This window comes from Lynx rufus, unplaced genomic scaffold (assembly GCF_022079265.1).
Source record: "Lynx rufus isolate CCGP_SWC_20201006 ecotype Redwood Valley unplaced genomic scaffold, mLynRuf1.p SCAF_8, whole genome shotgun sequence".
NCBI classification, from domain to species: Eukaryota; Metazoa; Chordata; class Mammalia; order Carnivora; family Felidae; genus Lynx; species Lynx rufus.
In genome coordinates, this window is record NW_025814896.1 from 48,262,126 (window position 1) to 48,276,224 (window position 14,099).

Genomic DNA, 14,099 nt, shown 5'->3' on the forward strand with positions numbered 1-14,099 from the left:
GTGGCAGACCTGTACATGATATGAATGGCATGAAATAATCTTTGAGATTCATAATAAAGAAGTTCAAATTCTTTGTAGAACATTAACAATAGTAATCACAGTCAGTGAAATCAGTATCCCAAGAAATTTTCAAGGTGTTTTGCATTATTTCCAACCTCATTTTATAGATGAGAAAATCGATTCGTGTTTTTTAAAAAAATGGGATTCCATATAGGCTTGCTCTGTAAGCATGGACCTTCTTGAAGGATTGGCAAAAACTTCACAATGGCTGTCCTTAGGGCTTGGATTCTAGGGTTTTAATGTGGGGACAAGGCATTTGCTGTTGTATGTTCTCAGACTCTCCATTTTTTATAGTGTGCGTGTCTTGCTTTTCAATTCAAATTTCATTTAAGAATGAGGAATACGTTTTCGCAGGCAGAAGTAAAGGACATTCAAGTTGCAGGCATCCACAAGGAGAGGCCTCACTTCTCCCCACAGAACAGCCAACCTGCGCCTCACCTGGAGCAATGAAGTCTCCAGGTAGATGTTTCACTGAGATACATTGGGATCTCGCCAAAAAATCCACATTTAAAAATCACCAATTAACCTTGTGAGAACTAATTTGAAGTTCTAATCTGCCCAAATTTAAGGCGGGTGTTAAAACTCAAACTCTTGATTGACCCCCAAGTTGTGTAAATATGTTTAATTTGCTCTCCTGGAACGTAACCTACTACTTTGTAGCATTTTGGAGCCCGGGCACCCAACCATTAGGAAAACCATCCACTAGGCGGCGCCTTTGGTACTCCAAGAGAGCCCAGACCCCGCAGGGCTCTAGGTCGCAGCGGCCTCCGCCCCTGAGGGGCCTGCTCTCCCCTCACAGGTGCGCGTAGGCCGCCCGCAAACCCGACGCCCGGCCGATGCTCTGGGCTTTTCCGTTCAGCTGACTGACCGTAGTGCTTCACGAGCGAGAGGGAATATAAGGCGATTGAGGGCAGCTATGCAGGGGAGAGGTGGAGACTACAAGCCCAGGCCTCGCTAGCCAGCAGCGAATGTCCAGACGCCTAAGCTTCCTTCGCCCATGCTTTAGCTGGACTTCCCGGGTCTCACGGATGGTGGCTAACGTCATCATCTGGCGACCACCCAGAGCGAATTGTAACACTGCAGAGACTCACAACGGCGCGTCCCACGTGACCCAGCGCCCCAGCTTCGCTTCAAGCCCTCGGAGGAGCCCTGAAAAGGAGAGAACCTGGTCCCGGCGGGGTGGGGCGGGGCCGGCGTCCCAATAGCCAATGGGCGGTGAGTACCGCGGGTTTGAACCGCCCCTCCCCGGCGCTCCCCGAGAGCCGGTTGAGAGCTCCTGGAGAGCGGACTCTGGCAGCACAAGTTGAATGGCTGGGCCCGGGGCGGTAGGCGGGGCTGGCGCCAGGTGGGCGGGGCGGGCAGTCATGGGCGTGTCTCCGCACCTCTCACTATGGTGTAGAGCTGGGGGTGTAATTCTTTATAGTTCTTTATAGTCTAGTTTTATAGATTTGTGCTCTTTTTTAATGTTTGCTTTTTATATTTAGAGAGATATAGCAGGAGGAGGGGAGGGGCAGAGAGAGAGAAGGAGGGAGAAAATCCCAAGCAGGTTCTGCACTGTTAGCAGAGCCCCACATGGATCTTGACCTCACCAACTGTGAGACTATGACCTGAGCCAAAATCAAGAGCGGGTGGCTTAACCCACTGAGCCTCCCAGGAGCCCCTTTAGATTTGTTTTTAAATCAGATAATTTATGAGAATAGTGTAATCTTCTTTACTCATTATGATATAGGGAGCATTTCCCCAAGCCACTACAAGTTTTTCGGTTTTATTGAAAATAAATGACAAAACTGTATTTAAAGTGTACGATGTGATTTGATAAATGTATACATTGTAAAATGATTACCACTAGTTCCAGTAAATAATTGTAAACGTTACTTTAATGACCACATAATAAGCCAATGCATGGCTATATTGCAAATTATTCAGTCATCTTATGGGTGAGTAGGTTTTTTATAAAGTTTTAGTAATATAAGTGCACTCCAGTGAACGCCTTTACGTGAAAATTGTTCACTCCCTTTTACTTCTTCAGGATGGCTAAAGGGTGAGGACAGTTCCATGGATAAACATACAGATAGTACATAGATAGATTTTTTTTTCCCCTAACTGCCCCTGAGATTGCATTTCCCATGCATACTTGTGCTGAGTCAGAGGTTATGTTTAACTGTAGGTCAATTTGTCCAGACATTGGTTTGTCATTGTTTTTATAGTATTCCATTTGTCAGTGAAATCTCTGCCATTTGTACTCCTGTGTGTGAATTGCCTATTTGTGTTCTTTGCTAATTCTGTATTGGGTTGTTGGTGGGTTTTTTTCCTTATTGATTTTCAAAAGTTCTTTTAAAAAGCTTGATGTAATTTCCATCTGGGAACCTGATTATGTAGCATTTCTAAAGGGAATTGAATATAAAGTTTATGATAATCATGTCTGGTTTCTTCACTTGGTCAGGCACTAAAGCTGTTATGACACCCATCTGTGCTTCGGCGGTGAACCAGTGAATGCTAACTTAACTTGGGCAGAACAGGGATCCTAGGTGCTCTTGTCCACATATGTTGTTTTGTGTCTACTTAGACTTCTGAAACATTCTGAATACTTCATGTACTGTTTTAAACACTTACATGGGATCCTTGATAGTGATAAAGTAAGATTGCAGTAGTATTACAACAAGGTTTTATTTTAAATTGTTCTGTAAAAAGTGGTCCAATGCCCATTTTGACATTCTGTGTTGAAGCAAAGTTGATTTAAAAGCCGGATTAAATTTATCTAAATGTAATGGCTGGATTAAATTTATCTGACCATGATGTGCCTGATGAGAGGAGATATGCATTTTTAACTCTTACTGGAATCTGAGCTCTTTTCAAAATCAAGTGCCATTTGTTACTGTGTTTCTCGTCTCCCATCATGAGTTATCATTTAGACTTTTCCTGGAGACATTTATATTTGGGGTCAATCCTGAGCCCTATCCTGACAACTATTGTTTTTAACTATGGAGAGTATTGAGAGCTTTGATAAAACTATTGAGAACACCATGCTGAAAAGATTATATATGTGTAAAAATCCCTTGCCTAAAAATGCTTCAATCCATTGGTGAGGATATAGAAAAATTAGAAACATAGAAATACCACATGATCCAGCAATTCTGCTTTTAAATATATACCTGAAAGAACTGAAAGCAGGGACTCAGATACTTGAACACCAATATTTATAGCAGCATTATTCACGAAAGCAAAAAGATGGAAACAACCCAAATATCTAACAACAGATAAATAAACAAGAGTGGTATATACATACCATGGAATATTATTCATACTTAAAAGATAATGAGGTTTTGACACGTTTTGACATGGATCAACTTATGCTAAATGAAATAAGCCAGACCCAAAGGCCACAGTTTTTATACTTCTACATACATGAGGTCTCTAGAGGAGTCAAATTCATACAGACAGAAAGTAGAGTGGTTGTCTCCAGTGCCTGGCGAAAGGACAGAATGGGAAGTTATTGTTAATGGATACAGAGTTTCTGTTTGGAATGATGAAAAAGTTCTGGAGATGCACAGTGGTGATGGTTGTAGAATATTGTTAATGTACTTAATGCCACCCAAGTATACACTTAAAAATGGTTCGACTGGTAAATTTAACATTACATATATTTCATCACAATTAAAAAAAAAAAAGGATTCAATCCAGAACCATGGTGAAATGATTTACAAATTCTTGAAGGAGCAGTGCCTGCAATTTAAAAACACTTCTTAAAAAGCAAATGACCTTTTTCCAGCTCCTTCACCTTTAGTGTTTAGACTGTTGCCAATTTTTCTTAATACCTATAGTGACCTGGAAGTCATGCCGCTGTTGCTGGCAAAACTGAGACTATGCGGCCGATACCTTGCCATTTCTGGCAGGCACGGGCAGAATCTCATGATCCTGTGCAACGTGAGCTTAGGCCAGTTGAAACCAACAACCTCCATTGCTCTGTTTCCAATCAAAGCCATCAAGCACATCAAACCAAAAACTTTCAACAAACCACATCTCAGAGATCTGTATGAAGCCTTGTGCAGAAACCATGTCCCTCTGTCAGCTCAGCTTTGCCACCAGCTAGTGTGTTCTGACAGAATATATCAGTGGTCCCCACCCCGGAGTCCAGCAGAGATGAGGTCTGGTGTGAGTGAACATTGGTGCAAGCTGGGAGGATGCAAGGACGTTTGGAAGTGAGCAGAGGTTAACCTTAGGAAAAGTGAAACTTTGGCCTAGACATATAATTTTCTTAATGTTTAAACACTTAAAAAATAAGTCACAAATTAATATCTGCTGATATGAGATAGCCTGAGGCCCTGGTCATTCTCTCCCTTTAACAGATGGGCCTATGGAGGCCTGTGAATACTTTGAAACTATGTGCAGATTTACCTCTGGTTGTATGGTTGCTTTTTTTTTTAATGTCTATTTTTGAGAGAAAGAGAATGCACATGCGCACAAACCAGGGAGGGGCAGAGAGGGGTCGGGAGAGAGAATCCAAAGCAGGCTCCAGGCTCCTGAATTCAGACAGGAGAAGCAACAAATAGTCATTTGAAATCGTGTAGTTGTCTCCAGTTTGGCTTCTTCAGGGCATATGACAATGCCCATATCCCAAATCACCATGTCCAGGACAGCACTGAAAGTCAAAAGTCTGTCAACCAGACATACTAACCATCAAGCAAAAGAGTGAGGAGGCTACAGAAAACAGGAAAGGCTAGGAAGCTGCATGACACCTGCTATGAAATTTCCAGGGAGCTGATTACACCGGAGGCAGTTGACAGCCTAGCAGCCTGGCAGACCCTGTGCAAGAGATAATGAGTGGCCATTCCTTGATTTATTCACCCTCATTCCTTTATTTAGGAAGGACTTATGTGAGCTAGCTGCTAGGATTCACCATTCTGTGCTCATAAACCTCACAGTCTAGTGGGTGGGGGGGGGGGGAGAAAGATTTTTAAGCCAACAGTCACCAAATAAGTATAAAATCATGCTTGTCATTTGTGTGATTATTGAGTGGTACCTGGTATTCTGTGAGCTTATGGGATGGGGCTCTGTCACAGTCAGGGCACTGGGGTTGGCTTTCCTGTAGAGGAGACAACTGAATTGAAGCTGAAGCGATATGTGGGAACTAAATGGGGGAAGAGGGAAGATCAGACCAGGATGTGCAAATGGCCTGTGCTGAGGGGATGTGTGGCCATTTCCAGACTTGAACCCTGGCCTGGGTGGCCAGGAGTATAGACATGCAATGGCAGCGATGTGGTCAGGCAAAGAAGGGCCAGATCCCTGACCTCTTGCATGAACCACACTTCTGAGTGTTCACTTTTGGAATCATGCAAACCAAAGATGTGGGACATTTAGGATGTTATTTAATCACACCCTCTCCAGTCCCCTTTTGATTTTTACCTGAGCTGGGAGGCTTTATGGTCTGGTCAGAGCTCGCACTCTAGGGCTTCAAATCCTGGCTCTTTGTTGGCTCTCTGTGTGATCTTGGGTAAGTTCCTTACCCTCTCTGTTCCTTTGTACTTTTGTGAGAAGAAATGAGTAATGCCAGCAACGTGCTTGGCATGGTGGCTCACTCACTGTAAACATGGAACACATTTTGTTCTTATTTTCATTATAATTAACCCGAAACGGGACCAGTTTGGGGGAGGTTGTGTTTGCAGGAGGAAGGCCACGCAGCTTCTAGGCTCACTGACTCCATGCCCTTCCACCATGTCACACTGTTTTCACAAAGGGCAAGTCCTTTTCATGCTGTAATTCTGTCCCTGAGCAAAAAAAAATTAAATGATGGTCCTTAAAATTATATTCAATTGCTCCGGTTCTGCTTATTCCTTTTTTCCTCCTTCCCTGACCAAATGGAGAAGAAGAAACAGCTCTTGAGGCATGAAGTTGCTGCCTGGAGCCTCTGAATATCTTGCACGCCCCTACAGGCTGGGCCCATAGTGGGTGGCGATGCAGCACCTGGCTCCTTGGGGACCCTGGAAGCCCTTCTGGTCCACAAAGCATCTTAGCTGCTTCAAGGACTATCTCAGACATCAGGAGAGAGACTGCTTTGATGACACAGAGGAATGTGCCTCATTTCTAGAATTTGTTTACAGTGCACAAACTGTACCAGAAAATTTGCACCATATGAGAGAGATATCCGAGAGACCTGAGTGCTGGATATTTGTGAAGAAATGAGGGCAAACGGAAGGCTTGGAGGAAAATTTCAGAGCACTGGCTGTGTGAGTGGCTGGGGATGGGAAAAGTAGACTAGGGTGTCTGACTGTGGCGTCTCCTGCCAGGAGAAAACTGTGGCATGTGTGTGCACACAGCCTCGCCAGCAGGTGGGCAGCTAGAGTGCCCTGATGCAAAGGGCCAGGTGGGGCAAGACTGGAAACTAGAAATGCCTTGGGTAGATGGAAGGGAGCGGAGCAGGTGGGGGCCACTACCGAGACAGTGAGGAAGCTTTGTCTTGCTGGGGAGGCCCATTTAGGCATGGCTACATTCTTCTTGGACCCCAGAACCTGGAGAACCACAGGCAGTCCAGAATGATGGAATCCTTGCAGGTGGGATTAATGACCTCCAACTGCTCTACTGCTCGAAGAACAGCACCCCTCCCAGTGCCCTCCGACAACAGGATAGAGTGGCTTGTCCTCTGGGGGCATGAAAGGAGGAGAAGCTCCAGGCTTGTCCTTTCTGTCACCAAGTGCAGTGTACCAGGCACACGGGAACCCACACTACCAAGAAGGCCCTTAAATGTGGATGCTGCAGGGAGCCACCTGAAACACACACATTAGGGACTCATGTGTGTGTTGGGGGGGAATATGTGTGCACAATAAATTATGGCAGGTTTTGTCAGTGTTTTGTCAGTTTACACTTCTAATCACTTGGAGTGACTGTTGGAATTGCTTAGTGAAGAACTGGCAAAATAGATAAGACATTCAAATGGCAGAAATACTTGTTTAATCGCCAGAGAGCTAAGATTTATAATTTGATTTTAGAGTCTGTGTGCTGGACTCTTTCGTTTTGAACATTATAGTAGGCCAGGGAATCATCATCTAATGTCGTATTTATTTCTACGAAGTTGAACTTTGCACCAGACATTCCCTTGAAAATAATAGTAAAATATAAAATCCAATTTTAATAAAAACTCTATCAGAATTTTTACATTGTAGTGGTGTAGATTCATTAAGGGACCCTCTTTCAAGTATAAGGAAATTTGAATGCAGCATAATGGACTCATATGAGAAAATTTGACACATATTTCAATATTGATTTGAGGACTTTGGAGAAGAATTAATTGAGGCCATGATTTAATAGGTTTTCTGTCTTGAGGGTATATCCTTATGCCAAGAATTTTCAGATAGGATCAGAAAGTGACAGAGTTAAAGTGAGGGGCGGGCAGGGGGGAATAGCTCAAGGTCAAGGTGACTACAGGATACGGAATGGTAGACTTTGTCCTGGTGTATTAGTCCAGGCTTTTCAGAGAAACAGAAGTAGGATAGAGAGATAAATAAGAGGAGATTCATGATAGGAACTGGGTCATGTGGCTCTGGAGGCCAAGAAGCCCCACAGTCTACTGGCTGAAGATGGGAACCAGGCATGCCAGTGGTATCCTTCAGTCTGAAGTCAGAGGCCATTGGTGTACATGGCCGGAGTCCCAAACTTCAAGCTCCAAGAGCAGAAGATGGATGTCCTGGCTCAAGAAGAGAGAGAATTTGCTCCCTCTTTGCCTTTTTGTTCCAGGTGGGCCCCCCAATGGATTGGATGCTGCTGCCCACACTGGTGAGGGTGGATCTTCTCAGTCTACTCAATCAAATGCTAATGTTTCCCAGAAACAACCCCACAGACACACGCAAAAATACTGCTTCACCAGCTGTCAGGGTCTCCCTTGGGCCAGTGAAGTTGGAACAAAATTAACAGTCACACCTGGGATAAGACCTGAGGCTTGAAAAATCAAGGGGAAGAAAAATCTCAGTTCTTGAATGGGGAATTTTGTTCTTCTGTGCATTTCATCCTTTATTCTCTCCATAAAGATGGCTGCCACTTGGTCAGTAGCATTTCTGCTGCTGAATTTATGGGTGCCTGCCTCCTTCCCTTGACCTGGAGGCCCTCCACACAAATATTGTGTACAGATCACATGCTTCCTTTTATGCTGTTGGAGAATTTTAATCAGTTCTGTCTGGTCTGTCTCTGGATATTTGTAAGATCTCTTTGGTTCTGTTGTTCTGCAGTTTCATTACATTGTATCTAGGTATGAATTTATTTTTATCCATCCTTCCCAAACGTGAGAGTTTCTGTATTTAGTTCTGGAAAATTATCAGTCAATATAGATGCTGGCAAGGATGTGGAAAAATGGGAACCCTCTTGCACTGTTGGTGGGAATGCAAACTGGTGCAGCTGCTCTGGAAAACAGTGTGGAGGTTCCTCAAAAAATTAAAAATAGATCTACCCTATGACCCAGCAATAGCACTGCTAGGAATTTACCCAAGGGATACAGGAGTGCTGATGCATAGGAGCACATGTACCCCAATGTTTATAGCAGCACTTTCAACAATAGCCAAATTATGGAAAGAGCCTAAATGTCCATCAACTGATGAATGATAAAGAAGATGTGGTTTATATATACAATGGAATACTACTTGGCAATGAGAAAGGATGAAATATGGCCTTTTGTAGCAACGTGGATGGAACTGGAGAGTGTTATGCTAAGTGAAATAAGTCATACAGAGAAAAACAGATACCACATGTTTTCACTCTTATGTGGATCCTGAGAAACTTACCAGAAGACCATGGGGGAGGGGAAGAGGAAAAAAAAAAGTCACAGAGAGGGAGGGAGGCAAACCATAAGAGACCCTTAAATACTGAGAACAAACTGAGGGTTGAAGGGGGTGTGCGAGGGGGGAAAGTGGGTGATGGACATTGAGGAGGGCACTTGTTGTGAGCACTGGGTGTTGTATGGAAACCAATTTGACAATAAATCATATTTAAAAATTATCAATCTGGGGCGCCTGGGTGGCGCAGTCGGTTAAGCGTCCGACTTCAGCCAGGTCACGATCTCGCGGTCCGTGAGTTCGAGCCCCGCGTCGGGCTCTGGGCTGATGGCTCAGAGCCTGGAGCCTGTTTCCGATTCTGTGTCTCCCTCTCTCTCTGCCCCTCCCCCGTTCATGCTCTGTCTCTCTCTGTCCCAAAAATAAATAAACGTTGAAAAAAAAAATTTAAAAAAAAAATAAAAATTATCAATCTCTTCAAATATTGCCTCTCAGTCTCTATTTTGTTTTTTCTTCTTGAAGTCCTATTATGAGTATATTAGACTTTAGTATTCTCTCCTCCCCTTCTCTCTCTCTTTCTCTCTGAAACATAGACATTTTAAAAAATTAAGAGACATATGTCTCTGAAGGAACACAGGGGCAGCATCAGACCCTGGATCCTCAGTGGGAGCCAATCACAGGTAATTTGCTGGCTGTGAACGAGGAGGCAGCAAATTCATCTAGTGCGAACTTGAAGAAGAGGAAAAAGATGAAAATCATGATGGAGAAGAGCACAGAGGTCAGTTCATCTTAAGAATGCTCTTTAGGACATATATTGCCTACAATGTATATAAAACTTCCTCTGAGCAAACTAAATTTGCTTTGTAGACAAAGATTTACAGGTCTTTTTCTCTTTGGCCATCAGGAATCTCAGAGCCAAATCTGAAGCCTGTTCTGGACACTCAAGGCATCATCTCTGCACCTCCTTTCTTCCTATTCTCTCTGCTTTATATTTAGAAGTGTTTCCTGAGCTTACAATCAGCAGAAGAAACCCAAAAGCCAGGACTGGCTGATCAGCAAAAAATTTAAAACCTCTCCATGAAAAGGAAAAACATACACAATAATGGAGATAGTTTGGTACTGACATTAGGATAGTCCCGAGGATCAACTGACAAAGTCCAGAAGTAAATGGTGGCCTTTACAGTCAAATGATTTTTGACAAGGAGACCAGGTAGTTTAATGGGGGAAAGGAATAGTCTTTCTAACAAATGCTGGGACAACTGGATAATCACGTTAAAAAGAATTAAGTAGGACCCCTATCTCATACTGTATACAAAAATTAACTCAAAATGGATCAAAGACTTAAATATAAGAGCTAAAACTACAAAACTTTTAGAAGAAAACAGGTATGAATCGTCATGACCTTGGATTAGGCGACAGGATCCAAAAGTAACAAAAGAAAAAAATAGATTGGAGTCTATCAAAATTTAAAAGTCCCATGCTTCAAAAGACACCATCCAGAAAGTGAAAAGACAACCCACAAGATGGGAGAAATATCTGCAAATTGTATTATCTGACGAGGGACTTTTATTTAAATATAAAAAGAACTCTTACAACTCAATAATAAAATGACTAATAACTAAAAAAATAGACAAAGGATTAGAATACAAATTTCTCCAAAGGAGATACAGAAATGGCCAGTAAGCACCGAAGATTTAAGTGAGGAAGCAATCACCTTTTCGTAATGCAAAACAAAATGATAAATTAAAAAATCATTCTGGACTGGGGCACTGGGTGGCTCAGCTGGTTAAGTGTCTGACTTCGGCTCAGGTCATGATCTCATGGTTCATGGGTTTGAGCCCTGCATCAGACTCTGTGCTGACTGTGCAGAGCTTACAGCCTGCTTTGGATTCTGTGTCTCCCTCTCTCTCTGTCTCTCTCTCAAAAAAAATAAACATTAATAAAAAAAATTTTTTTTAAATCATTCTGGACCTTCTGGGGTCCAAGTGAAAACTGTGTTCATTCCAGTTTCCTGGAAGCATGGAGTGCAAATATAGTGTGCTTAAGCAAAGCCACCTCTCACTAATTCTTCAAATACTGAGTACCTGCTCTACTATGTGTGGTAAGCTGGCTCCTGTTAAAATTAAAAAGAAAATCTTCTCCCAACCCAGAAATCTTCTCCATAAAGCTAGTACACACTTTTATTATCAAATAAGCATTAAACAAGAATGTGATGTGCATCACAGGCAATTGACAGAAACCTCACCCCTTCATGTTAGCTGTTACATACATATTTTCTGGTGTGATCTGTTTCATATATATTCTGAACATAAACAGTAATAACTAGTCCCCCAGTAAAAGGACTAGACAGCACTACTGATCACATGTAGTTCACCCTCTCTACCTGGTGACTGGGATGACCATCTAGGTTGGCTATTTAGTTTATCCAGAGGAAAAAACACGCTACTCATGATAGGAGTTAGTTGTGCAACTTGGAGCAAGGCGCTCACTAAAGTTAGTGTCCTAGGAAACTGGGAGGTTGGGTGCTCTCTCTCTGGATGTTTACACTGCAAACAGCTGGCTCCAGGGCCCTGGAGCAAGACTCTTCTAGGTTCTAGGTCTTAAAGCTGACCCAAGGCCTAGGTAGTCTTCAAAAGGACTTAGGTACATTTCAAAGAATACTTACAATGATCCCTTTTCTAAACTAAATGTTGAAAGAAAAAGGAGAGGTAAATATTTTCAAAAGGAAGAATTAAGCATCTTATTTTTTAAATGTCTGCTTTACAGTCCCACACATCACCAACACATCCTGTAGGTAAGACGACGCCCAGTGCATGGCTGGCCACAGAAAGCGGGAACAGGACCTTGAAAATCTTTACGGGTGACTCGAAGAGGGAAGCCAGGGTCTGGATTGAGAACTTTAAGTTTAGTTTAAGACAAGTCTTCCAAAGCAGGATTTTGATTAAGACTGCACAAGGATGCGTGGTAGCAGCAAGGTTTTGGGCTTAAGTGTTCGAAGATGGAGCATGAATTCTTTCCACCCAAGGGCGGCAGGGTCTTGGGAAGCTCTGTAATGACCACGTGCGAGGCTGCAGACTTCAGGGATACTACACTGCACGCTGTAGTAAGGTGTGTGGTGTGCTCTCGGCTCTCGTGAGCTAGGGCGAACCCTGGGCAGGGGCCGTGAGGAAAGAATGCCTGCCGATCACCCCGCCCCCTCGCCAACCCCGTCCAGTCGCACGTGGAAGTCCTTTGTCCGCCGCCCGCTAGTCCCAGGACGCGCGCTGGACGCCTGCCCCTTCCCGGTGCCGGGCCGGCGTTGCAGACGGTCCCCTACTCCGCGTGGCTGACCCCACCCGGGACTGCGCGCAGCACAAGGGGAGTTGGCGCCGCGGGCTAGCGACCCGAGACAAACCTGAACGTGACCACGCCGCCGCCCCCACGCTCACGTGACCTTCTGGGGCTGGCCCAGCCCCGCCCCCGCCGCGCCGTGAAACACTCTGAGACGCCCTCGTGGTCTTCTACGCAGGCGCAGATTTTGGCTCGCGGCGGGTGACGCAATCCTGCGCGGACTGAGAGACTCAGGCCCTAAGTGTACGTCGAATCACGTAACTTTCCCTGAACGGCCTCCGCAGTCGGACGTGCGCGCGCAGCCCCTCCCCCTGCCGCGGGAGGGGGCGGGGCTGTCTGGGGTGGGGCGGGGCCTGCGGCGACCAATCGGCAGCGTCCGCGCTGGTGCCGCGCCCCGCCCAGCCGGCCGTCGGTCCCCCGGGGCCTGGTCCGGCCGACGCGCGGTGGCTGCGGCGGCGGCGGCGGCGGCGCCGGCTGGGAGGTGAGTGTGCGGCCCGCAGGCCCTGCGGGCTCCTCGCCCCAGCTGCTGCCTCCCGACTTGTCCGCGTGCGGGGAGCGGGCCGGCTGCGCGTGCCCTCCGGGAGGAGCCGCGGGCCTCGGGAGCGCAGGAGCCAGGGACGGCCGGGAGTCGGAGGTCCAGGCCCGGTCACGCGGGCGCCGTGGACGCCCGCGGCCCAGCAACCACCGAGTCCATTTGCAGCGGGGGCGTGTGTCCCTCCCTCGGAAGTGTGCTGGTTGGAGGGGCGGAGGAGGCGGGGGCGTCCTCCGTTGGAGCGCGATGCCCACCCGGACGCGGCTGGGCGGGAGCGCCGCACCCTCCCCAGTGCGGAGGGGCCTCGGAGAGCCGCCGGCTGGTGCGCGATGCTCCAGACTGAGGTGCGGCCGGGTGCCATCCAATTACAGTGGGAGATGCAGCTGTCACCCAGGCCGGAGGATTCCTGTCGCCATGATCACTGCCTTTCCTTCCTGTGCTCAGACAGGATGGGAAATCTTGCTCAGAAATCACTTTGTTGATAGACTCAGAAATTACTATCAGGCCGCCTCTATGTTCACACGTCTGCCCGAGGTGCCGTTTGGCAGAGGTTTGGGAAAGTGGAGGGCTGCTGGTGAGTATGGGCATCATGCTGAGAAAGCCCTCTGCAGCCGTTTCTCCAAGGCTGGGGCTGGAATGCATGACAGTCTTTGGCCTATTGTTCCCCCCCCCTTCCCCCCAACACCATAACCCTTTACCTAGGCTTATCGGTGTTTTCAGGTGAGTGCTCAGGCTTCCTGGATGTTCTTGTTACAGTTGAACTCTCAGAGGGCAGTCTTTTTTCATGTTTGTGGGGGGCTGGTGTTTGTAGGGAGCCAATTGTAGTGCCAGGTACTGGAAACAGTATCACTGGTGGGAATAGAGAAGTGAAGAGAGGTCAGGCTGGTTTTCCAGGGAAGATGAAGACAAGTTCTGCTCTAGACATGCTGAGTCTGAGATGACATCTAAGATCTGGCTGAAGGAGGACAGGTACTTTGGATGGGTGCTGGAGATTTAGGAACTAAAACATACTGGGAAGAGGAAGGGAGATTCAGGAGCATAAGCTTTCTATGAGAAGAAAGCACATAGAGAGTGTGAGAAGAGAGTAGTGCCAGTCAAGCAGAAGTGACCCTTGATGGTGTGGGGTGCCATGGAAGCCAAGGAGAGAAGACCTCTGGGTGGGGGTGAAATCTACAGCATCCACAGCTGTGGAAAAACCTAGGGAGGAAAAGCAGCTCTTTGCATTTGGCATGGCTGAAGCAAGGGGCCTGCTGAACAGTTTCAGTGCAAGTCAGTTCCACCAGGCCTAGCCTCAAACCTCAGTCTCAAGGTTTACCTTGTTCCTCTTTTGTGAAATGGGGATAACAGTAACACCCAGGCCTAGGAAGCCAGTAGCAAGTACCTTACAAGTCTCAGGTGCGCTTGTAAGCACTTGACATGCTTGT